This window comes from Pelophylax lessonae, assembly GCF_965119305.1.
Source record: "Pelophylax lessonae genome assembly, chromosome: 1".
In the NCBI taxonomy this organism is placed as follows: domain Eukaryota; kingdom Metazoa; phylum Chordata; class Amphibia; order Anura; family Ranidae; genus Pelophylax; species Pelophylax lessonae.
In genome coordinates, this window is record NC_138768.1 from 78,593,617 (window position 1) to 78,621,152 (window position 27,536).

At 42.5% G+C, this 27,536-nt stretch overlaps 1 protein-coding gene across 1 annotated transcript in view; it reads left to right on the top strand.

The window, feature by feature from the left end:
• Nucleotides 1–27,536, top strand: part of NIPBL (NIPBL cohesin loading factor) — a 287,177-nt gene that overhangs the window by 32,474 nt on the left and 227,167 nt on the right. The gene's annotated exons all lie outside the window — the stretch shown is intronic.

Below are 27,536 nucleotides of genomic sequence, written 5' to 3' on the forward strand. Positions count from 1 at the left end.
CGTATTTTGAGTGGTTTGCACTAAAGTTATCGCCTCTAAAAACTAGGGAAAAGATTAATTTTTTTTTTTACGGGACTACAACATTGCAGCGGACAGATCGGACCCCTAACTGACATTTTTGACACTTTTTTTGGGGGACCAGTGACATTACTATAGTAGTCAGTGCTAAAAATATGCACTGTTACGGTACTAATGACACTGGCAAGGAAGGGGTTAACCCAGCGGTGATCAAAGGGTTACTTGTGAGCCTAGGGGGTGTTTTCTAACTGTGGGGGGGGGTGGGCTTGTAAAATCAATACAGAGACCTGTGTTCCTAAATAGGAGGAACACAGGAGCTCTGCATTGATTGCTGAGAGAACGGTCTGCTATGTTTACAACAGCAGACCGTCGTACTCTATTCACGGGGAGCGATCCTGGGTGCCCGGCGGCAATCGCGGCTGACAGTTCCATTGATCGACTTCCCTGCTGGCGAGTGAGCGCGTGCCCCCGTAGGATCACTCCCGCGGACTGCCGTACAGGTATCACAATTCGCAGGAACCTGACGCTGTATATAGGCGGTGACTGGTCGGCAAGTGGTTCACTTAGATATGTATGACGTCTGCAAAATGTAATCTCTGTTGCTGTGGGCACAGTGATGTGCTGGTTTCACCTGACTCTTCCCACCTGACCATTAGAAGAAGCATGGATGCTTGTGACCTTTTCAGTTTCGTTCATTGACAGACACAGCTCCATATCTTCTTGTTTTTTTTCTTTTATTTTCCGTTCCTGTGAGAACTACTGTCAACTGCCGGACTGGGCAACGGACTGGATGTCCAAGACCTAGATCAGTGATGGTGAACCTTGGCACCCCAGATGTTTGGGAAATACATTTCCTATGATGCTCAATTACACTGCAGAGCACATGAGCATCATGGGAAATGTAGTTCCAAAACATCTGGGGTGCCAAAGTTTGCCACCACTGACCTAGATCCTTATGGTTGTCCCAGTCTGGTCACCGAGCGCGACCTGACCTTAGCTCTGTGCTAGGTTGGCCGTGACATAGCCCCACTGGACCGGGCTGGCTCGCTAGGACACATAGCCCTGGTCACGACCTGAGTCGCAGCGTGCCTCTGGGCTGCAGCATCCCCATTCCAAGATGGTGCGGTGATCTACCTGGAGTGGTGCCTGCCCGGTCCCAAGGTGTGGTAAGTAGTGTCCTTTCAGGGTGGACATGGGCCCCTCCCTGGGTTGGTTGGACCCCGAGTGTGAAAGAAGCCTTATTCTGCTTGCATTAAGCGTCTTAGTTCCTGTGCTTTTATTAGAAACTAACCCTGACATAAAGAATTGTATTACTTGATGGCTGGCCAATGTTGTAATTCAAACTGAATACATTAATTCAAAGGAAAGAAAGAGGTCTCCTGAGCTGGATTGTTGTGCTTGGTAAATTGGTGTATATGTTTTGATGCTTTCCAGATTACCATGTATAAAAATAAACAGGTAGAAGCGGGAATGTCGCACACTTGCATATTGATATAAGGACAATGTGTAAACATTTCCTTTCTTTGTGTGTTTATGTATTTAGTGTTTTACTTATTGGCTTCACTGTGTGTTAGAGTATTTAACTCATGATTTTTGTCGGCTGTTATCAAATCCCTGGCGTCAAGACACTTGTGTACATTAAAGCTGAACTCCAACTTTCTTTTCACTAGAACTGAGTGGAATGATTAATCCCAGTGTATGTACAATGTTACTCTGTCGTCTGCAGATCATTTTGATATTGTGGGGTTTAGTTGAGGCTTTATACCATGTGACATTCTCTATAGTCTGGATGTAGACTGAGGGCCTTAAGCCTCGTACACACGATCAGATTATCGAACGATCTGTCGTCCGTTTTTTGTTGCATGCTAGTCTCCTATCGAAAGTGAAGAGGTTATTTTCATAGGAAAATTCCTGTATGACAGAATTCAACTTCAGAAGTGATGTCATGTGTTGAATGTTTTGTATGTGTTCTTTCTCTCTGAGCATGCCTAGTCTTGCTCTTACAATTTTTTTCAGACGAAAACTGTACTAATTAAATGAAAATTGGACGTTGTGTTGACGTACGATTAAAAATTTTATAGCCTGCACATCGAGTTTTTGTCATCTGAAAATTCGTAATCGGTTGTCGAAAACACTATACTAGCAATCCGAAAATCGGCAGATCGTTCGTCGGACAAAATTTTCCTTCCGACTTTTGTATCGTGTGTATGGGCCTTTACAGCCACTTCATGCTCCAGCCTATAACACATACCCCCCCCCCCCCGTAGTCTTTCAGTGTCTGCAAATGATGTAACTTCATAGCTCTGATGGTGGGTGGGTGGTAAGGAAAGCATTCTAATTAGCATTCATTTACGCCCAGTCACCCCTACGGGAAGAGTCCAAAACTCTCAAGTCCCACCTCACAGATCCCAGCATCATTCAAAAGGAATCCTCTTCATATACAGCCTGTTCTGATTACTATTGGTGCTGCTGGACAGGATTGCATGGATCACAATTAGAAGTCAATCCTGCCCAGTTAAATATGCCAACCAGTGTGAACAGGGAAAGTACCAACCCTTGGATCCAGCTCTCTGTGATCTGATTCATTTACATATGAAGAAAACCCCATCATAATAACCTCCCATAGCCCTTCCTCTGTAGACTTGCAGTAAGCCATTATTATTTGGCATGCTGCAATACAGGAATGACACATTTACACCTGCCTTGCAGACTGAAGAGTGATCTGCATTCGGACCCACCCACATCAACTCCCAGAACTGCTACAAGTAACTCCCATAGCCTGCCCTGAAACTACAGAGGCTCAACACATGATGGGACATGATGTAGCATCAGGACTGGCAAAGGAAGGCAACAGGAAGTCAGAACTTTGAAGTTCAGCCAGGAGGAGTGACATCATAGACACACAAACATGCTTTTTACAGCTAAATAGGGTAATATACAGATACAATGACAGTGGGGTTCTGATTCATTTACATGCACAATGCATCTGTTTTGGGGAGGAAAAGCTCGAGTTTTGCTTTAAAGCCGGGGAAAAAAGTTTGATGCGATGGGCATCAAAAATGTTCTGAAGCCTTTTTTTGTGTTGCCAGTTGGAACTCCTATTCAACCAACTCTTTAAGGCCCCATTCACACTAGTGCGACTTGTCCCGCGATTTTGGACCGCAAAATTGCATGACAAGTCGTTTTCCATTATTTTCAATGAGCCCCATTCATATCAGTGCGTTTTGAAGTCGCACCGACTTCAAAGTAGTTCCTGCACTACTTCACCACGATTTTAATGCGTTTTGAGGCATATAGCCTTGCCATTGCTTTCAAAATCGCGGCGCAAAATCGCGGTAAAATTGCGTCGCATAAGTGGGAAAGGGGCCTAAAGGGTTTCTAAACCCAATAACAAAAATGTATTATATATTGTAATTTACCAGTCCTTAGACATGGTGGCTGCATTAGTTCTGCTTCCAGGAATTGTTTTTTTCACATGCTTTCGGTAAAACACTTTGTGTAATAAGGTGACCATGCTTACTCACCATATTCATTGAGTAGTAGTGTTGTCACCCTAGGATGGTAAGCATTTGTTGTCACCCTAGGATGGTAGGCATTTGTTGTCACCCTAGGATGGTAGGCATTGGGACTATAGAATATTTCACCCTATTCCCATCTCTAAACATGCGAGAGATGTTCTCTAGTAAACAAAACATTAAAAATGAACTAAACTGAGATAAATTTCTGGCAATAAAGAAAAGTATTATTGTATTTGCAGCATTTTAAGTTGACAAAACATATGGAATTGTTCATGTATTGGATGAATGTAGTGAATAGATTTTTTTTCTATTTACTTCCATGAGCAGTAGAGAAGATTCTCACAGAAAGTTTGGTATGTATTTGTAATGGATGCATCCAGCACAGTCCACTTCAATGGCATCATTTTTCCTGGGTTTCCGCTTTCATCCTTTGTTGCTGAGAACCTCTACATTTTTCATGTCTGAACCACAAAACAGCATGCAGTTTTTTGCATATTACAGTTCAGAATATATTTTCCATGGCTGTTTGGAAATATACATTTTTTTATGTGATTTTATTAAAAAGGGCAAGAATGTAATCCACTATTGATTCGGAACCTGGTGATTGCATATCATGCTGTCCTGAACATATGAAGGTGCGGCAAGTTTCTTTTGTTCTTTTGTCTCATCTTGACATGTGATGTAATTTCTATGCAACTAATCATTTTTATAGTCATGATGTTTTCAGTACTCAGTTTCATTCATTTGCTTTTACAGCATCTGTTTGGTGTGTCACTGCTGTGTGCTTGCCAGTTTAGGTTTGCTCTAGCAGTTTAAAACCACGTTGGCTCTTGTATGGTGACAATACCACTTGTGTAAGCACTGTGTAAATTGTCAGTGCTAAGTTAAGCATTCATTAGAGATATCCTAAAAAAAAAAATATATATATATATTGTGAATTTTGTTTTTTTTTAACATTAATAATACTTTGTTGCTTACACTCCCACCTGGTTCTCAAGTTCCAGTGCTTGGCCTGAGTTTATTAGTCTCTGATGCTGGGTTCTGGAAATGTGCCTAGCTTTCTTTTTGGGTTTGGTAGGATACTAATAGATACAGATGGGAACTAACAGAATATAGCCTGTACTGTAGGAACTTGTGCATGGACATATACACTCATCGGCCACTTTATCAGGTACACCTTGCTAGTACCCGGTTGGACCCCTTTTTGCCTTCAGAACTGCCTTAATTCTTTGTGGCATAGATTGAGCAAGGTGTTTGAAGCATTCCTTAGAGATTTTGGTCCATATAGAAATATCACGCAGTTGCTGCAGATTTGTTGTCCGCACATCAATTATGTGAATCTCCTGTTCCACCAAATCCCAAAGGTACTCTATTGGATGAGATCTGGTGAATGTGGAGGCCATTGGAGTACAGTGACCTCATTGTCATGTTCAAGAAGCAAGTGGTGAGATGATTGGAGCTTTGTGACATGGTGCATTATCCTGCTGGAAGGAGCCATCAGAAGATGGGTACACTGTAATCATAAAGGGATGGACATGGCCAGGAACAATACTCAATTTGTACCAAGGGGTCCAAAGTGTGCGGATAAAATATCCCCCCACACCATTACATCACCACCACCAGCCTGGACTGTTTATACAAGGCAGGATGGATCCATGCTTTCATGTTTACGTCAAATTCGAACCCACCATCTCAATGTTGCAACTGAAATTGAGACTCACCAGACCAGGCAACGTTCTTGGTGAGCCTGTGTGAATTGAAGCCTCAGTTTTCTGTTAGCTGACAGGAGTGGCACCCGGTGTGGTCTTCTGCTGCTGTAGCCCATCTGCTTCAATTTGCTATGTTTTGTACGTTCAGAGATGGTATACTGCATACCTTGGCTGTAATGAGTGGTTATTTGAGTTACTGTCTCCTTTCTGTCATCTGGAACCAGTCTATCCATTCTCCTCTGACATCAACAAGGCATTTCCCTCCACATAACTGCCTCTCACTGGATAATATTTCCTTTTTTTTGGTTGATCATTCTACAAAGTAACAAAAAAGTATGTTCTGCTCCATCTTCCTTCCTCTAAAAATAATTGTGTGGTCCTAAGAAAGTGACATTCTTTTCACCCCCCCCCCCCCGGTATTTACCTCAGTGACCAGATTCCCTTTTTGTGTCATGAAAGCTTATAGTACAAAAATGGTTGCCTGCACATTCACCCATATTTGTTAAATGGAGGTTTTTGGGTAATTCTTTTTTATTGAAAGAAAAATTAACCTTTCAATATTGAGGTTGTCTATGTAATTTCAATAATCTATGGGATCCTTGGTATGGAACCAGGCACCTATTGCTGATAACTGATCGGTTTTTGGCAATAAAATAGTCGGAAGGAAGAAATATGGTTATCCTAGAGTCTGACTGTAGTGTAGATTGTGAAGGACAGGGGTGTCGAACTCAATTTTATCTTGGGCCACATCAGCGTTATGGTTGCCCTCAAAGGGCCGGTTATATCTGTAGGATTAGATGTCCAGAGCACCCCACGCCCCCTTACATGGGATGTCAAGAACCCCCCACCATCAGATGTCAAGTCACCCACCCTTTCTTACATCCCAATGCACCCCCTTACCTAATGCTGCTGCCAGACAGAAGATGCGGGTGGATCTGGGAACAAGTGCAGGGTCTGGAGGAGAACCAGGGGAGGGCTGGAGTCAGCTTCCAGAGTCTGCTGAATGCTCAGACCAGGGAAAGGCAAAGGTGGTGTTGCGGCTGCACAGAGAGGTGCAGGATCTGCAGAAAGCGTTCTGCCCTTCTCTCTGCTGCAGGCTGCTGAGAAAAAAATGGGGGGGGGGGGCAAGATGAGCCTTTTTGAAGCTGCACAGAGGAGTGCGGGATCTAAGGAGTTCTGTCCTCTCTGCTGCCGACTACAGAGACAAGGTGGGGGCAGAGACAAGGGGGGTGCCGCAGCTGCAGGAGAGGTGCGAGGGCCACATGAAACGGCATGGGGGGAGGGGGGGCGCAATCGGCCCGCGGGCCTTGTATTTGACACCTGTGGTGAAGGAACTCGTAGCTATAGTTGTGAACATGATTCTTCCTGTTGTACTAGGTGTGTGCACATGAGCTGCTACAAGACTGAAAGGCCATTTCATTCCATTCTACCATAAATGCAGGAATTGACAAGGACGTGGCTTTTATGTATGTTTTTGTTTCTCTGGCAGCGTTGTTGAAACAATAAGATTAAGGCTAAGTTCACATGTGGGCGTTTTGGGGCGTTTTTGGGCGTTTTTCTGCTCTAGGATCAGCTCAAAAAACGCCCAACAAGACCAATCCTATTCATTTCAATGGCCCCCGTTCACATCTGAGCGTTTTGACGTTTTAAGCAAAACGCCCAACGCTCAAAAAAGTACATGAGCTTCTTTTTGGGCAGATTACAGGCGTTTTTATTTTTTTCCATTGGTCACTAGTCAACCTAAAAACGCCTACACAAAAACGCCCATAAAAACGCCTGTAAATAGCAACGCCAAGATGTGAACGTAGCCTTAATTATCAACAATTCTATTCCATTTCACAAGTATTGTGCTAATATATTTATACATGTATTGTATAAAAACTGCCTGTTTGTTTTTCCTTTTTTCTTATATAAATGAAAACATTTTAATTAAAGTATAACTAATTAAAAGAAAATGTAGATAACCAGTATAAGTGGCAAGAAATAATATCTGGTTTACCTTGTGGAAATGTTCCTTCTCCCACTGAAAATACTTACAGCTTAGTGGTGCCATAAATGAATAGCTTTGTTTTGTTTAATAAAATAGGAAAATGTGGAAAGGCAACAGCTTTTATTTCATCTGCTTGTTAATATACTGTACCATTGTATAGCGGAGTCTTCTCTCACTGCAGAATTAAAGGGAGATTCACTTGCTCGGAGTCTCCTAATGTTTATTCCTTTGAATTCAGTTTTCTGACCTTCTGAGCAGAGGACAGTTACGTTGGTTTTTTTTTTTGTGGTATTGCCGTAGTTATTAGGGTGTTGCTGACAAGTTCTATGTCAGTGTTAAATTTATTTGGTAACAGGCTGTGCCCTGTACGCAGGTTGGAGAACTCCAAGGTGACAACTTGTCTTTGTAGCAGGTTATGGTTTTTTTTTCTCTCCTGTTGAGCGCTGTGCCTTTTTTCTTGAGGATTAGTACGAAGACGTGTTATTGTGAAATGCCTTTTTATATATGAATATCGAATCGAATTTTGTGCTCTTTTTTTTTTTTTTTCTCTGGTTTGAATACATTTTCTCCATAGTGTGGAAAAGTGTGTTTTTTTTTTTTTTTTTTGTGCCTTTTTTACATTTGTAGACAACTTTTTGACTATTATTTTTCTATTTTGCTTTTATGCAAAGCAACAGAAAGCACAAATTAAAACCGGACTACAAACCGTGTGCGTGATTACAGTGATCTGAGGTAAAAAAACATTTGTATGAATAAGCCCTGGGCTATGAAATCGGTGGCTTTGTATGTTGGCATGTACTTACTGGCTGATTTTAGTCACCTAGACATCATCTGTTGAGTTGGATCCTTCAGGATCCTCATGTTTGAGTAATTGGCTTTATGTGGATTTGCCTCAAGTAGACAGATTTATTAAGAGATCATGAGCCAGTAAATCAGATCCAGGAGCCAGATAGCCCTTTTTAAAGTACCTTTTTTTTAAATAGCAAGTGTCCTTATGGGTGACACAGCATGAAATAAAGGCATTACTTATGAGGCATTTGCCAATCTGCTGAGAACTAGCTTTGAGATTATGTATAGATGTGTTCTCTGTATTATGGGAATGGCTGGTTTTAAAGCAAACCGATCCTATACACGCTGTCCCTCCCTCCACACCCTTCTTGTTTTTTTATTTTTATTTATTTTTTGCTATTTCAAGTTTGTTTTAGGCCTGTTTTTGTTATTATCTGCTCTCCTTTTGTGGATTGACAATCAGTTGCTTAAGCGTTGTTACCTCACTTCCCTATTGCTTCATTTTATCAGCTGTTGATTATAATGCTGCATTACGAAGGCTTCTATCCTGCTCAGCTGCATGAATATCATTGGTGTACAATGATTTGATAGACCTGGAGACACTGTTAAAGAAGCAAAGAGATTGTTTGGAATTTGACTAAGCAACATGTAAGGCTGTCTGTTAAAGATTGTTTGAGGTCACAGTGTACATACTACACTCGTAGAAAGTGGTGCATACACGCAGAACAGCAAAATTAATGCTTGTTATCCAGCTGTTGTATAGATATTGCAAACCAAGCACTTTTTTTTTTTTTTCTGTTAGCAGGGTTGGAAATTAAATTAAATTATAACTAAACCCATAAAATGCAGTATAGTGCAGCTTACCTTCTTAGATGTGGTGACTATTTGATTTTTTTTTTTTTTTTTCAAGCTAAGAATATTTTCAGCAAATACAGAAAATGCCTGTTGCTCTTAGAGCCAGAAATGCAGCGTCTTTGTCACTTCCTGTCACCTACAGCAGATAATATCTTCCTTGCTATTTATATTGCCTTACTCCCCCTTGTATATTGGCAATGAAGAGAGAGAGAGACATGTTTGTAGTCCATATCAGGAGAGCAGCCCAGGGTGACAACCCTCCTTCCATAGATACGGTGGAGGGGTAATGTAGCCACCCAGGGATGGTAAACATGATATTTATAGGATTACCCGGTGAAAATAAAGCAAAAGAAACAAATGCAGTCCCCACACTGAGAACTAACAAGTTGCAATAAATTACATTTTGGTTTTGGGTTTAGATAAACTTGTTTTTATTCAAACTTGTCACTACTTTTACATGGTTTGGCCAATGTATATTCAGGTTATCTTGCTAAAGCAGTAGAGGTTTGCGTTCACTTAGCAGGGTGAATGGTCCCATAGAAAGTGAACAATGTTAATTTTCAATACCCAATCCTGTGCAAGGAAAATTAAAAATAATAAACAGGATTTCGTTTTGCTTGGTTGTGAACACAGAATTATCTTATTTACTTTAAGCGTGCGGTCTAAATGCTTTCAGTAAATCATTGTTCTTGCTGGATGTTAGAGCTGCACGATTAATCATTAAAACAAAAAAATCAATCTCGATTCAACCTCCCTCTTAAACTTAAAGCGGTAGTATCATGCTTTTTTTTGACTTTTACCTACAGGTAAGCCTATAATAAGGCTTACCTGTAGGTACAATTAATATCTCCAAAACCGGCACGGTTTAGGAGATATTTGCAGTGCATGCAGCCACTCACGAGAGTGGCGCATGGGCTCTGAAGGTCCTGGGGGACCTTCAGTTTTGCTTGCCGAGAGCTTGCCGGAAAATCACTCCCGCGCGCATGCGTGACGTCGTTGCGGCTCCGGCCAATCACAGCGCCGTAGCCCCTGAACCCGGAAGAGACACAGAGGGATCATGGCAGCGTCCGCAGCGATGTCCGGGGATCCGTGTCGGTGCTTTGTTCTAAGGTAAGTAATACATAATGAGCTAGTATGCGATGCATACTAGCTCATTATGCCTTTTGTCTTGCAGGTTTTTTTTTTGTTAGCATTTTTGGGTTTACAAGCGCTTTAATCTAGTATTTCCACGATGGTGTAGAACCGTTGTCTACTCACAGCTGTAAAAAAAAAAAAAAAAGCCTCTGGCTTATGTCAACATTGCTAAGGGCTGGAAGATAACTATAAACAAAGTATCAGTTCATTCTTTTAGCCCCGGTTCACACTAGGGCGACCTGTGAGGCGACCTGGTCGCCTCACAGGTCGCCTCCCATAGGGAAGCTACGGACCCGTTCTAATAGGAGCGACACAAGTCGCTCCGACCTAGAAAAAGGGTCCGGAGCTTCTTTGGGGCGACCAGGAGGCGACCGCCATAGACTTCAATGTTATGAAGTCTGTGGCGGCCGCTCCGAGGTCGCGGCGCGCTGCTCGCACCGCGATCTCGGAGGTCGCCCCTGAAAGTAGCGTCGCGCCAGTGTGAACCGGCGCTTAAGGCCCCGTTCACATAGGGGCGACGCTACTTCGCACCGCGACCTCGGAGCGGCCGCCACGGACTTCATAACAATGAAGTGTATGGCGGTCGCCTCCTGGTCGCCCCAAAGAAGCTCCGGACCCTTTTTCTAAGTCGGAGCGACTTGTGTCGCTCCTATTAGAACGGGTCTGCAGCTTCCCTATGGGAGGCGACCTGTGAGGCGAACAGGTCGCCTCAGTGTGAACCGGGACTAACTCAAAAGGATGAACTTTTGAAGGTCTGAAAATTAGGTCAGTTTAACCGCTTGAGGCCCCTTTCACAATTGTGCGACTTGGGACTGCAAAGTCGCATGGCATGGCGAGTTCCCTTCATATCTGTGCGACTTCAAGTCGCAACAACTTCAAAGTAGTCCCTGCACTACTTTGGTCCAACTTTGATGCTCTTTGAGGTCCATTACACAGGCATTGCTTCAAGTCCAGTCAAAATCGCAGCACTTTTAGGTTGCACAAGTGTGAAAGGGCCTAAAGGATAAGTCCAGTCAAAAACTAACCAATGCTAAACCTGCTAATTGCCACATTCTAGGACTTTTCTATCTAACCATGTAAATATAAAACCGCTGTACTTTTTCTACACCTGGTCTAGTCTCCAGCAACGGAAGGTCTGTGCAGGAGAGGACCGACAATAGCTGTGAAATGAATGGGGAGTGACATCCATCGACGTTCTTTGGGGCTTTCCTTGTTGAGTGCCTCTACTGCACTCGCCTCCACACTGAAGCAGCCGCTGACATCTCAGCGTAGGAACAGATCGGGTGTAGAAAAGGTAAGTACAGGGTTAGATAGAATAGTCTTACAATGTGGCAAAGAACAGGTTTAGCGTTTAGTTTTTGACTAAACTTATCCTTTAAAGAATAAGCCTTTTTCTTACACTGGTTGCTTACAAGTTAAAATACGTATTTTTTCTACAAAATTACTTAGAACCCCCAAACATTATACATATTTTTTTTTTTTTTAGCAGAGACCCTAGAGAATGAAATGGTGGTCATTGAAATATTTTATGTCGCACTGTATTTGCACATCGGTCTTTTAGATGCAAACTTATGGGAAAAAATGCACTTTAATGAATTTAAAAAAAGAAACCGTAAAGTTAGCCCAATTTTTTTAAATAATGTAAAAGATGAAGATATGCCGAGCATGGTGAGAGAGAACCGTGATCTTTTTTTCTAAGAAAAAAATTGTGATTCTCATTTTATCCAGCATCGAGCAGCTCTACTGGATGTAAAACTTTTTTTTTTATAGCATAGGGGAGTTATCAGTTTTTTTTTATTCTTCTCGGGGAGCTGTCCTTTTTAGTTCTGTTCCACAATCAGTGTAATCTTTATAAAGCAAAATAACATTCCTCTTGGATAGTTGCCACTCGATAGGTGTCCCCAATGAAAATTTTATTCCCTCCTTTCCTGTGACAACAGAGTGGGTAAATTGTCTCAGCAGAGACAGACCAAAATAAAACTCCACTTTCATATAAGGCCTCATGCACACTGTATGCTCTGGGCACTTTCTCCTACAGGAGTTTTAACAGCAGCCAAAACACGGTAAAAATCCGCATTTTGCTTTGGCGTTAGTTTTGCGTTCCCGCTTCTGGTGGTAGTACATTCTGTTGGCCAGAAATTAAGTTAATGCGTGTTAAGATTTCAGCGTTTTTTATGCTCAAAACATTTCCCCCAAAGCGCACAAGTGATTTTTTATTTCTGCATGTAAACTCCCCTGTCACTAAACTCCTAAAAACGCCTATAGTGTGCAGGGACACCTAGGCTAACATGGAGAGGAGTTTACAGGCAGAGGAAAAAAAGCGCTCAAACTCCTGAAGAAGCAGCTTTTTCTTTTTTTTTTTTTTTTTTTTTTTTTTTTTTTTTTACTACAGTGTGCCTAAAAGGTGTAAAAAAAAAAAAAAAGTTTTAGCTTTACACACCTATCGCTGTTTTTGAAATTTTAGAAAGAGAACATGGAAATGCAATTATTTTAGTAAATATAAACTGCTAAATACCTTTATTAAAGCAGTCTTGTGACTTCTATCAGTGTCCTGCCAAGCACTGGTTAAAGCTTGTAGGAGTTTTCTGACTGTGCTATGAGACTGCAAGACCCCTGACCCTCTGTCTGGACAGTACTGATTGGCCCACTGATGATCACCTGCACTCTTCCAAGAAGAAGAAAACAATCTCTAGCAATACACAGCAAACTGAGCATGTGCGGACTGACTCCATAGACTGTGATCAGGAAATTGTAAGTGGAAGGAGGAGAGGATCAGAGAAGACAGGATCAAACAGCGATAAAAAAGAATTGGCCGCACTCCAAGCTGCATCCAGATTCGGTTTATTGGACGAACATCCCAAGTGTTACAACAGTGTACAGATAAGTATACCTGTACACTGTTGTAACACTTTGGATGTTCGTCCAATAAACCGAATCTGGATGCAGCTTGGAGTGCGGCCAATTCTTTTTTTATCATTGTATGCGGAGGCGAGCACCCGTTAGCATCGTTAGGCTTCCTTTTTCTCACCTGGAGCAGCGAGTCTTTCTTTTCTTGGATACAGAATCAAACAGCCTTTTTTTTAAAAAATGCAGAGAATTAACCCCTTAGTTACCACAGTAAAGTAGTATACTGTGTATACTTTACTGCATATACAGACTGATTTTACTGTTGAGGGTTTAGTAACCTTTTATTTAGTTTAACCACTTGCCGACTGCCGCAAGTAGATATACTGCGGCGGTCAGCCCCTCACAGGCAAAGTGACGTGTATATAAACGTCACTAGCCTGTGAGGCTCACGGACCCCCCCCCCCCCCCCCCCGGCGCGTGTGACCGGCAGACCCGATGTCCGCCGGTCACTCTGCGATCGTCGCTGCAGAGGGAGAAAGTCAGGCGGCTAGTGTAAACAAGCCGCCTGTCATTCTCCCCTGTGTAGAAACACTGATCATACGGTTCTACTATGTAGGACCGTTGATCAGTGTTCCTACAGCTCAAGCCACAGCCAATCACAGTTAGAATCACGCCCCTAGGGACACACACAGCCCCTCCCTCTCAAATAAAGTTAACCCCTTCACTACCAGTGTATTTTTACAGTAACAGTACATATGTATAGCACTGATTACTGCAGTAATGTCACTGGTAACCCCAAAAGTGTCAAAAATGTCAGTCAAGGGTCCGAACTGTCCACCGCAATGCCGCAGTACCGCAAAAAAAATCGCAGATCGCCGCTATTACGCGTTAAAAAAAAAGACAAAAATCCTTTCTCTTTGTTAGTAAACGCGATAACTTTTGCGCAAACCAATCAAAATACACTTTTTGCGAATTTTTTTTTTTTTTTACCAAACATATGTAGCATAAAACAAATTGGCCGAAAATGTTAAAAAATTTTGATTTTTACATTTTTTGGGGGGGAATTTTATATAAAAAAAATGAGAAAAATATTATTATTTTTGCAAAATTGATGCTCTTTTTTTGTTTATAGCGCATGATCAAAATATCGCACAGGTGATCAAATACCACCAAAAGAAAGCTCTGTTTGTGGGAAAAAAAGGACGTCAAAATCGTTTAGGTACGGCGTTGCACGACCGCGCAATTGTCCGTTAAAGTCACCCAGTGCCGAATCGCAAAATAGGCCCTGTTTAGGAAGGGGGTAAAATCTTCCGGGGCTTAAGTGGTTAAAAAGTGTTTCTCTTTATGTTCTATTGGTGTGTCAAATAGCAAAGCCATTTCTAGCATCTGAAAACTGCTTTTGTATGTATATATATGTGTATGTGTATGTATGTATGTATGTATGTATATATATATATATATATATATATATATATATATATTAGGGCTGCGCATCTTCACTTACCTCACGATTCAATTTGATTACGATTAATAGGGCAGCGATTCGATACGATTCGATTCCGCGATGCATCACGATTACTGCCCAATGCCCATGCCCAGCCCATAGTGCACTGCAAACATATAGGAGGTCTCCTAAGGGATGTGATAAATACATGGTGGTGTATAGAGGTGTCCTCGGGGTTGTGATAAATACATTGCGGTGTATGGAGGTCTCCTCAGGGATATCCGGGATGTGATATATACATGGCGGTGTATGGGGGTCTCCTCAGGGATATCCGGGATGTGATATATACATGGCGGTGTATGGGGGTCTCCTCAGGGATATCCGGGATGTGATATATACATGGCGGTGTATGGGGGTCTCCTCAGGGATATCCGGGATGTGATATATACATGACGGTGTATGGGGGTCTCCTCAGGGATATCCGGGATGTGATATATACATGGCGGTGTATGGGGGTCTCCTCAGGGATATTCAGGATGTGATATATACATGACGGTGTATGGGGGTCTCCTCAGGGATGTGATATGTACATGGTGGTGTTACACCCTCACCTTGCTCTGCCACTCCCCCTGGCAGTGTCCTGTTAACATTTGTAATAGTATGAAGACTTAGATTAGTACCTGATCACTGATGATGAGAGTCACTGCAGACGCCTGAGCCAAGGAGGACTGGGAGCTGGTGTCCAGGACGCTGACTCTGGGTCTCCCTCTGCCCACAGAGGCCTGTGTGAGGAGGATGGACATGGACACTTGCTGGAGGACGGTCAGGAGTCAGGATAGACACTCGCTGGAGGAGGAGGACGACCAGCACGCATGTGGGAGCGGGGGATGTTTGCTCTGACAGACACTCAAGTCTCCCGCAGCAGACTGAGTGTCTGAGAGTAGAGATGACAGTCCTCACGTGCCCGATCCCGCCAGGAAGCCGACACTGCACTCCGGTAATCACAGACAGTGAGACATTTCCCAATCTGTGCAGCTGCTGATCGGGAAGTGTCTCACTGCATGTGATAAGCAGTGTCAGCTTACTGGAGGGATCAGGCATGTGTAAAGTGTAAACGTGAACACTGCACACCGTAGTCCCTCTCATTCTTTCCTCTCCAACAGTCAGGGACACTCGCTCCTCGTGTCTCCTCTTGCAGCGACACCGGGCGACTGGGGATGACGTCAGCGGGAGGCGGGAAAAGAGGGCGCGGCTACGAATTTTAAAGAGCCATCGCTGTGCGGAGAGGGAGGGGGCGGCGCTTCATGACGTCATTAGAACATCGATTAAAGCCGGTCGCAGCATCGATGCAGAATCGCGAAGGGTCGAATCGCGATGCATTGATCTTTCGATTATATTCAGCAGCCCTAATATATATATATATATATATATATATATATATATATATATATATATATATTTATAAATTTTCCTATTTATTACGTGCATTAAAGTAAAGTGTGTCCCAGTAGTATTGTCCCGAGTCGTCTCTTGATCTTGCACTGTGCCTTTTATGCAGCAGCACCCCCCCCCCCCCCTCTTCCTCTTCTCACATGACAGAGGCAGCAGAGAGACTCATTGGCTGGCAGGGGACCACAGAAGAGGAGATATAAGTCCGCTCTTTGCAATACCATTGCACAGAGCAGGAAAATATAACTTTTTTTTTTTTTTTTAGGAAAAAAAATATTTTTTAACTGCTTTAGCAATAGTGTAGCTTGTAAAGCCAGTGCTTCAGAGGCCACTTTCTGCAAATAGTTTTGTTGCAGAGAAAAATGCATGCCTCCTGTTGATATCCTGGATCAGACTGGGATATTTTTTTACATGATCTAATAATTAGGAAAAAAGGGGGGAAGGGGAATAAGGAATGTACGTAAATACTGTAAAACGACTGGCATATATATAATAGGGGTACAATCATAAAAATTAGAAAAATATGTATATGTTAAAAAATATATATTGTAGTTTAATTATATTATTAAGCCAGCCCTTGCAAAAAAGTAGAACAGGGTAAAAGGGGGGACATTTGGGACTTTAAATGAGGTGTGCAGATATTATAATACATAGACATACAAATCAATGGAAGTGGGTCTGACATGGTGGTACAAAAGCAATTTAATAGGATCAGAAATACATAAAATGACATCAGGGCATAGCTGTAATTAGGACAATGGATGAATGATGTATTAACAAACCAAATACATGAATATAAATAGGTAGAAAAGCTGACTGGTTTTAAACTGGACTGGAGCACTGTAGTCCAAGAGCATGTAGGATCCGAAGGTATAAAAATATGGGATGCACCACAAATAAGCTCTACGCGTTACGTGGAATACGTTCCACTTCCTCAGGAGCAGGTGCAAACATTGCTGTAGAAAAGACAAAATCCTTTTAAAACAGCATATAAAGAAATAATAATGATACTTATACAATCATAGGGAAGGGATATTATTATCCCTAGCCTGGGATGTCTCCGGCCAGTGTACTCACAGTCAAGCCTAATGTCAGTTATACATGGTGAGAACACCAGAGGTCCCTGGGAAACGTCTTGATCGGGAACTGAAGAAAGCGAATCCATGGCCACCGAGGCACACAGACTAACCAAACAGTTCCAGATCTCAGGAGAATACCACCAGAAAATTCTGTAGACAAAATATATAGTGTATAGGGGATTGATAATGAATAAAAATGAATTAAGCTGGTGCTAGAGTGAAAAATATGTAGGTGAAATTGGTTCAGAGGATCCATGAGCAGGAAAACAAGATACACCTGAAATTGCCGTGATAAAAAGTGATGTTAAGGAAAACCAGGTGAAGTAGGTGCACAGATAGGCCCAGAATGACCAAGAAGACCGAGAATAATAAAAAGATACTTGAGGTGAGACCATAGCATAGGGAGGGAAACGTGAAAGTGAATATGTAAAATGTGAAATTGAGAATAGATAAGATAAAGTTGTGAGTGAACTATGTGGATAGCTGTATACCCGATGGAGTAACAGGATCGATCTCTTAACGCCATGTGCTGCTCACAGGAAGAAGAGGGAGTCGCGTCATTGGTGACCGTGGGTCCTCCAAAATAGCGGCGTCCATGCCCTCCTAATTATGTGAGCGCTGGTGGATGGTGACGTGACGACGTGGCGGCGCCAAGTGATGGCGTCACACGTACGGCACAGTGACATGGCGCCGATGCAAGGCGGCGGGATCCGCCCCCACCCCCCGAATGCCCAATAGGGGCGGGGAGAGGGGAGGGCCAGGCACCGCATTGCAGTCCCCGAGCCTGGTAACGGCCCAGGGAGTCAAGTGATCAACATGGAAACATATAATTGGTAAAGCAGTATATAATGTATAGCCAAGTAGTGATACACACTTCCATAAATAAGATATTTAGTACGACACCACCTCCACATAAATGAATATTGAATAACAACATAGAATAAATAAGTAATCAAAAAATGCACACCTAAATCCCGATCAATTGTTATAAAAAATTGATTGATGAAAAGGACAATCAATTAAAAAAGTGTTGGGACTTTAAATGAAGGACTATCCAATATAGGAAAAAGTGCTTCCATCCCTATGAATAGGAAAAAAGGGGGGAAGGGGAATAAGGAATGTACGTAAATACTGTAAAACGACTGGCATATATATAATAGGGGTACAATCATAAAAATTAGAAAAATATATATATGTTGATCTAATAAATTGCTGATCTATTATTTTATATACAGCTTTTTTATGCTGTATAGATTTGTGTAGGTGTGTCTGTAATTTGTTTACAATTTATTTTCTATGTGCTTCTATTGGCTTTTTTTGTTAACACAAATTATTTTCAAAACTTTTTTTTTCCCTTTAGATCTCCAATATGCAGTCATGTTATATACAACGTCCTTTTTTGTAATTGTACCTACAAGTAAGCCTATAATAAGATTTACCTGTAGGTACTGTAAATATCTTCTAAACTTGCAGAGTATAGGTATAGGAGATATTCAGAGTGTATGCAGCCAATTAATGTCATCACCGCATGCTCCCCCCCCCCAAGGTTTTACAACCTCTTTTATTCTTGTGTTAAATGCCGGTGTAGATATCTGTTGTACATTTGAAGATGTTGAAGACCAGAAATTTGCTCATTGACGTACAATAAATATCTTTCTGTGTTCTAAATTTACATATTGTATGATCTTTACTGTCTTTACTGTCCTATACTTTCTATGTAAAGTGAACTATTCTCTTATATTGATTACTATCAGCAATAACTGATAAATTGACCAATAGTGTTGTGTATGGGAAATGTTGCAGCAGTTATGTGGCTTTTGTAGTGCAGTTGATACATTTGCTTGGGCATTATTGTACTGCTGTGGTATTGGCCAGCTTCTAGCATCCATGCTTCTGAGATTTTGTGACTTTCCTACTGGATTGTGGTAGAAAATGTTCAGATTGTTTGCCTCCTTTATTCATTCTGCTTGGTGCCTTGTAATTTCCTTACACAATAAATTTTATCTCAGGTACTTCTATATGACTGCTGTCTGCTTCACCCTGAACTTGGTGACTTTGATTTGTGGGTGAAATCATTGTGTTGGCAATAGGTTATGTGCATCTTTTTTTTTTTGGGTTACTAGATATTTTTTACTTCTAAGCTCAGGCAAGTTTTATGTTACTATTTTATGTAAAGGATTCAAGAGCATAGAACTGAAGAGACGGAACAGTGAGAGAGCGTACTTTTCTTGTACTCCGCTTATCTGCAGTCAGTGTTTCCTTTGAAGGACACTGCAGGCTGCTTAAAGCGGAGTTCCAGCCATTTACTCACCTGTCCAACGGTCCAGCGATGCGGCCGCCGGAAGCCTCGATCCTCTCCCACGGCGCCGGCATCACTGCTGTGGGCACCCGGCTGTTACAGTTTGCGGCTTCACAGCCGGGTGCCCACTGCGCATGCGCGAGTCGCGCTGCGCGCCGTGATTGGCCGGCAATCTTCTGGGACCTCTGACGTGTCCCAGAAGATTGCAGGGAGGGAGGGGGAGAGGAGAACTTCCGCTCAGGGCGCCGCGGCGCTCCGAGCGGAAGTGGGAGCGGGTACCTGTCAAAACTAGGTACCCGCTCCCCCCCCCAAAAAATGACATGCCAAATGTGGCATGTCGGGGGGTCAGGACTCCCTAAAGCGGAAGTTCCACTTTTGGGTGGAACTCCGCTTTAACTGCTATCAACGGTTCAGGAAAATATAAAATGCCTACATTAACCTGCATTATCCATTTTAAATGATCAAATGTTTTAACCTACTGATTCTTGGTGACAATCTAATAAGGAAACTTCACTATGCATAAAGGACTACTGTTATATATGACATTCAGAAATATAAAGTTTTGTATAAAAAAAAAAATGCACTGCTGTACAGTTTGAAGTTATTCATTTTTTTTTTTTGCAAGAAAAAAAAAATAATGCCGGTTATTCATCTTTAATTTGTAAATGAGTGGCTCATAAATGTATAAAGTTGTTATAAACCCCTTCTTCCTCTGATTGGACCTTGCACTCTTCCCTATGGAGCAGCGGATGTCTGCTGACATCTGCCGCTATCTGATCTAATCCAGCCCACAAAATCCGGATGGCTGGTGGTCCTATTTTCCATCCGTCTGACGGATTGGATGAAAATTGACTGGCGGTCTCCGTAGAGGAGAGCAGGACTGTGTCCGTCTCCCACTGCACAGTGAGCAGAGACAGACCTGTCATCCGTCTGCTCAGCGGGGATCAGTGGAGCCCGCCAAATGAGGGCGCCTGTGTGAAAGGGGCCAAAGATCTAAAGAAGAAAAAAATTTGTAAAGGCTTAAAGCTAAACTTTTGATTTTTTTTTTTGTATTGCATAGTTATATTGGTCTTGCTTGAACCTATGCAAGTAAGCATATCTCCTGAGTGATTTCTGTGAAGGTGGCAAATCACTGTAGCATCAGGCTTGCTTTCTGCATAGGAATCGCAAGGTGTTGCTTGAACTGCTTCCACTTCCAGAATGCCTCGTAATTTATTTATTTTTTTCCTATGTATTCGAGGTGTTTTTTGATTGAATGAGTTGGAGACTGATGTCACCACGCTCCCTCTCTACCTCATCCAAGCAGAGAACTCATTGTATTCATTAGAGATGGATACCAGGTATAGCTATTTCATAGTCCAGTTTTTATATACACTATATTACCAAAAGTATTGGGACGCCTGCCTTTAGACACCCATGAACTTTAATGGCATCCCAGTCTTGTTCCGTAGGGTTCAATATTGAGTTGGCCCACCCTTTGCAGCTATGATCGTTTTCGGCTCTTCTGGGAAGGCTGTCCACAAGGTTTAGGAGTGTGTCTATGACAATGTTTGACCATTCTTCTAGAAGCACATTTTGTGAGGTCAGGCACAGATGTTGGAGAGAAGGCCTGGCTCACAGTCTCCACTCTAATTCATACCAAAGGTGCTCTATTGGGTTGAGATCAGAACTCTGCTGCCAGTCAAGTTCCTCCACCCCAAACTTGCTCATCCATGTCTTTATGGACCTTGCTTTGTGCACTGGTGTGCAGTCATGTTGGAACAGGAAGAGGCCATCCCCAAATTGTTCCTACAAAGCTGAGCGCATGAAATTGTCCAAAATGTCTTGGTATGCTTACACCTTAAGAGTTTCCTTCACTGGAACTAAGGGACCAAGCCCAACCCCTGAAGAACAACCCCACACCATTATACCCCCTCCACCAAATGATTTGGACCAGTGCACAAAACAAGGTCCATAAAGACATGGATGAACAAGTGTGGTGTGGAGGAACTTGACTGGCCTGAACAGAGGCCTGACCTCAACCCAAAAGAACACCTTTGGGATAAATTAGACTGCGAGCCAGGCCTTCTCTCCAACATCAGTGCCTGACCTCACAAATGCGCTTCTGGAAGAATGGTCAAACATTCCCATAGACACTCCTAAACCTTGCGGAAAGCCTTCCCAGAAGAGTTGAATCTGGTATAGCTGTAAAGGGTGGGCCAACTCAATATTGAACCCTACGAACTAAGACTGGGATGCCATTAATGTGTGTGTGTGTGTGTGTGTGTATGTATGTATATATATATATATATATATATATATATATATATATATATATATATATATATATATATATATAATATACACAGTGGGTACGGAAAGTATTCAGACCCCCTTAAATTTTTCACTTTGTTATATTGCAGCCATTTGCTAAAATCATTTAAGTTCATTCTTCTTCCTCATGAATGTACACATAGCACCCCATACTGACAGAAAAACACAGAATTGTTGACATTGTTGCAGATTTATTAAAAAAGAAAAACTGAAATATCACATGGTCCTAAGTATTCAGACCCTTTGCTCAGTATTTAGTAGAAGCCCCCCTTTGATCTAATACAGCCAGGAGTCTTTTTGGGAAAGATGCAACAAGTCTTTCACACCTGGATTTGGGGATCCTCTGCCATTCCTCCTTGCAGATCCTCTCCAGTTCTGTCAGGTTGGATGGTAAACGTTGGTGGACAGCCATTTTTAGGTCTCTCCAGAGATGCTCAATTGGGTTTAAGTCAGGGCTCTGGCTGGGTCATTCAAGAACAGTCACGGAGTTGTTGTGAAGCCACTCCTTCGTTGTTTTAGCTGTGTGCTTAGGGTCATTGTCTTGTTAGAAGGTAAACCTTCGGCCCAGTCTGAGGTCCAGAGCACTCTGGAGAAGATTTTTGTCCAGGATATCCCTGTACTTGGCCGCATTCATCTTTCCCTCGATTGCAACCAGTCGTCCTGTCCCTGCAGCTGAAAAACACCCCCACAGCATGATGCTGCCACCACCATGCTTCACTGTTGGGACTGTATTGGACAGGTGATGAGCAGTGCCTGGTTTTCTCCACACATACCGCTTAGAATTAAGGCCAAAAAGTTCTATTTTGGTCTCATCAGACCAGAGAATCTTATTTCTCACCATCTTGGAGTCCTTCAGGTGTTTTTTTAGCAAACTCCATGCGGGCTTTCATGTGTCTTACACTGAGGAGAGGCTTCTGTCGGGCCACTCTGCCATAAAGCCCCGACTGGTGGAGGGCTGCAGTGATGGTTGACTTTCTACAACTTTCTCCCATCTCCTGACTGCATCTCTGGAGCTCAGCCACAGTGATCTTTGGGTTCTTCTTTACCTCTCTCACCAAGGCTCTTCTCCCCCGATAGCTCAGTTTGGCCGGACGGCCAGCTCTAGGAAGGGTTCTGGTCGTCCCAAACGTCTTCCATTTGAGGATTATGGAGGCCACTGTGCTCTTAGGAACCTTAAGTGCAGCAGAAATCTTTTTGTAACCTTGGCCAGATCTGTGCCTTGACACAATTCTGTCTCTGAGCTCTTCAGGCAGTTCCTTTGACCTCATGATTCTCATTTGCTCTGACATGCATTGTGATCTGAAAGGTCTTATATAGACAGGTGTGTGGCTTTCCTAATCAAGTCCAATCAGTATAATCAAACACAGCGGAACTCAAATGAAGGTGTAGAACCATCTCAAGGATGATCAGAAGAAATGGAAAGCACCTGAGTTAAATATGTGAGTGTCACAGCAAAGGGTCTGAATACTTAGGACCATGTGATATTTCAGTTTTTCTTTTTTCATAAATCTGCAACAATGTCAACAATTCTGTGTTTTTCTGTCAGTATGGGGTGCTATGTGTACATTCATGAGGAAGAAGAAAAGAATGAACTTAAATGATTTTAGCAAATGGCTGCAATATAACAAAGAGTGAAAAATGTAAGGGGGTCTGAATACTTTCCGTACCCACTGTGTGTATGTGTATATATATAATATATATATATATATATATATATATATATATATATATATATATATATATATATATATGTGTGTGTGTGTATATGTATGTATGTGTGTGTATGTGTGTATATATATATATATATATATATATATATATATATATATATATATAATATGCGCAGGCAGGCAGGCGTCCCAATACTTTTGCTATTAGTGTATATCATGCTTGGCTGATGCCCCTGGCAGCTGGAAATCGGTGTAGTAAGTAGGCGACTTCCTTCCCTTCCACTTGCTTCCAGCTCCTGTGCTGAGCTCCTGGCCTCATACATTGTGAACACAAGAGGTTGGCTGCTCAATTTGGGCGCCATTTAGAGATTGCTTTGTATCTTCTGAATGAGTGCAAAGCGTTCTCTGAGTGGATGAGGCACAGCATGTGATGTCCCCTCCCTGCCTTTCTGCCTTGTCTAATCAGTAGCCAATGACCTGTGTTCAGTAAGCAGGAGTGCAGCTGGTCAGTGTGGGACCCGGAAGCATGTGAATATCACTGGAGTCATTCCCAGCTTCCAGTTACTTCTGCCAGGTATGGTATATACATGGTTAAATTGGTCCAAGCTGAACCAGTGTATCTATAATAAAACTATGACCGGAATTGATCATTAAAAAATGCAATGTAACTGTACTATATAAATACCTATAGTTCAGCTTTAAAGTGTTGCTAAACCCACAACAGTAAAATCAGTCTGTATATGCAGTAAAGCATGCTTGCTATACTCACTGTGGAACCTAAGGAGTTAATCTGTATTGTGTAAAAAGGCTGTTTGATCCTGTCTGCTCTGATCCCTCCCCGTCTTCCACAGTCCCAAATCCATCTCCTGATAGAACAGAGCCTTGGGGGCAAGCTGCACATGCTCAGTTTGGTGTGTATTGCTCAAGACTTTTTATTTTTTTTTTTCTTGGGAGGGTGCATGTGATCAGCACAGGGCCAATCAGCACTGTCCAGACTCCATAGTATCCATAGTATCAGGCGTTCTGAGGCCTCACAGGGCAATTTGGGGGGGATAAAAACTCCTTCCACAAACTTTAACCAGTGCTCAGCCAGACACTGATAGAAGTCACAAGACATGAGAAAAGGTATTTAGCAGTTTATATTTACTAAATTGCATTTCCATGTTGTGTGTACTGTGGGAGACCAGATATAGTGAATGCAGAGTCCTGGGTTTAGTAACACTTTTAGGCCCCTTTCACACTAATTGCGACGCGATTTTACCGCGATTTGATGCGATTTTGACGCGATTTTGAAAGCAATGGCAAGGCTATATGCCTCAAAACGCATTAAAATCGTGGCAAAGTAGTGCAGGAACTACTTTGAAGTCAGTGTGACTTCAAAACGCACTGATATGAATGGGGCTCATTGAAAATAATGGAAAACGACTTGTCATGTGATTTTGCGGCCCAAAATCGCGGGACAAGTCGCACTAATGTGAATGGGGCCTTAGAGCTCATGCACACTGCAGCTCAAAAAAAACAAGAAATGCTACTTTTACAGGCATTTGAGCTTTTCTTTCGCCACCTAAAGCAACTTGTGCTTTTTTATGCTCTTTTGTAATTTTTTTTTTTTTTATTGAGCTTAATTTAGCTTTGCTTTTTTTGAGCATGTGTTTTTTTTTTTCATAACCCCCCCCCCCCCAGCTCATTTTTCCTTTTTATTCTATGCATTTTTGATTGCTTTTGTGCTGCTTCATGTTTTTTTTTTGCGTATTTTTGGGCACTTAGGCACCTTTACTATTTGAAGTTTGGTGGGGGGGTTTTAGCATTTGCTTTTAAACTCCTGAAAAAAAGCCATAATGTGCATGGACACATTGGCTAATGTGCAGGGAAGATTAGACACAAAAAAAATGAGCTTAAAAGCCTGTAGGAGCAGCTACTTTGAGATGCAGTGTGGATGAGCTCCAAGGCTCCATTCACAACTAGGCATCCCAGATCAAGGGAGGAATCGCCGTGATTCTGCCTGTGATCCCGTATTGCCACAAATCATGGGATGTGCTTGTGATCCTTGCCGCTTCCAATAGCACCCCGATCGCAGTGCAATTTTTTTGGGGCGATTGTGACCCAGCGAATTGCAGTAAAATTGCGCAACAGACACTGGAACTTCTTTTGAGAAACGGGCGTCCCATGATTCTGTTTGCCCAATTTTACAGCTATTTGTCGGGCCACAATCACAGCAAGGTCGCGGTCCGATCAGGGTGCAATTGGTAGTGACGGGGATCGCAAGCAAATCCTGCGATTTGTGGCAATTCAGGATTGCTGGCAGAATCGCGGCAATTCTGCCCAGGATTCCGTACGCCTGGATGTGAAGAGAGCAGAAGTCTGAGTCAGGCAGAAAGTTTGCATATAGAAGACAATCTGCACTTTTGTTGCTCTCTCTCTACTTTTGTTGCTCTCTCTCTACAAGTGATTGTACTGCAAATTGAGTGCAAGGAGACTCGCTGTACAGCGCTCAGACAGCTCAGTATCTGCAAACACATATTGCTGAACAAAAGTGAGTTTCATGAAAGCCACTGCTCCTGTTCTTTATATCGACAGCATTGGGATGATGCTGATTTATTGTTTAGTGAGAGGAGATACAGAGTGTGGAGAAACTGGAAATCACAGTATCTATCACCTGTCTGGTTATACAGTGAAAGAGCTGAGAAAACATTACAAGAGTGGCTGTAAGGAGATTTCGTACAACTTGGAACAGCCTGCAGTGGGACACACAGGAGGAGTAACTGTTAGAGCCCTTTAGGCTTCAAAAACAGTATGTGTTTTCACCACAGAGGGGGTTGTTTGTTCTGTAAAACTGCTGTGGAATTTAGTTAAAAGGACAGTTTAGATATAAACACGGCTTCCTGGAGTTATTGTAATGTGTATATAAACTGCTGACTAAATTACTGCTTGTCGGGATTTTCATTCTTGTCAAAACTGAACTCCAGCCTTCGCTTTCAGTCTTGCACAGTTGTACAAACGTCTATTCTCCTGTACTGAAATAGCTTACTCTGATTTCACTGCGCACTGAAATTCTCACTGTGCTTTAGAACCTGCAACAGTCATCTCCTGACTAAGGCCTCTTTCACACGGCGTTCCGTTTGTCTGTATATCACCCCATCCGTTTGTCTGTATATCACCCCATCCGTTTGTCTGTATATCACCCCATCCGTTTGTCTGTATATCACCCCATCCGTTTGTCTGTATATCACCCCATCCGTTTGTCTGTATATCACCCCATCCGTTTGTCTGTATATCACCCCATCCGTTTGTCTGTATATCACCCCATCCGTTTGTCTGTATATCACCCCATCCGTTTGTCTGTATATCACCCCATCCGTTTGTCTGTATATCACCCCATCCGTTTGTCTGTATATCACCCCATCCGTTTGTCTGTATATCACCCCATCCGTTTGTCTGTATATCACCCCATCCGTTTGTCTGTATATCACCCCATCCGTTTGTCTGTATATCACCCCATCCGTTTGTCTGTATATCACCCCATCCGTTTGTCTGTATATCACCCCATCCGTTTGTCTGTATATCACCCCATCCGTTTGTCTGTATATCACCCCATCCGTTTGTCTGTATATCACCCCATCCGTTTGTCTGTATATCACCCCATCCGTTTGCGGGTGATATACGGACATAATGCATGTCAATGGGATTGCGGATGTCAGTGGATGACCATCCGCTGACATCCGATTTTAGTCCTTTCAGTTCTGTTCTGTTTTTTGGAACGGAACAGAACCTTATTTTTCTTCCATTTAAAAAACGGAAAGGGTGGTAAATCGGATGTCAGCGGTGTCATCCGCTGACATCAGCAATCCCATAGACCTACATTATGTCCGTATATCATCCGCAAACGGATGGGATGATATGCGGACATACGGACCGGATGACACAAATGTCATCTGTGTCCATAAAAAAAAAAAAAAGTGCTGGCGCAACACGGTCTGCTCCGTGTGAAAGAGGCCTAAAAGATGTCCAACATCATCTAGCCTTATTGTCCCTGGCCCACTCCTTACTTTCATTACATTTTCAGTTCTTTCAATCTTGGATGCTCAGCATCACACGTTTGCGTCACCTAGGGCGGTTTGCAAATGCAATCAGCCTAGAATGCCCCCAACACACACACACACCTCCAGACTGATGTCTATCCAACAAGATATTTTATATATATATATATATATATATATATAATATATTTAACCTTCTCCCAGAGCCATTCAACTGCTTGCATCAAGATTGAGGGCTTATGAGAGGAGTACTGAGGCAGGGTGCTGGGATGGTTTCAGGATGATCTATGTATGTACAGCAACCTGTTGGTCACTCCCACCAGCCACAATCTGCCTGCTTTGCATAGAAAAGCACAGAGTAGTGATTACATTGGTGGATCTAAAA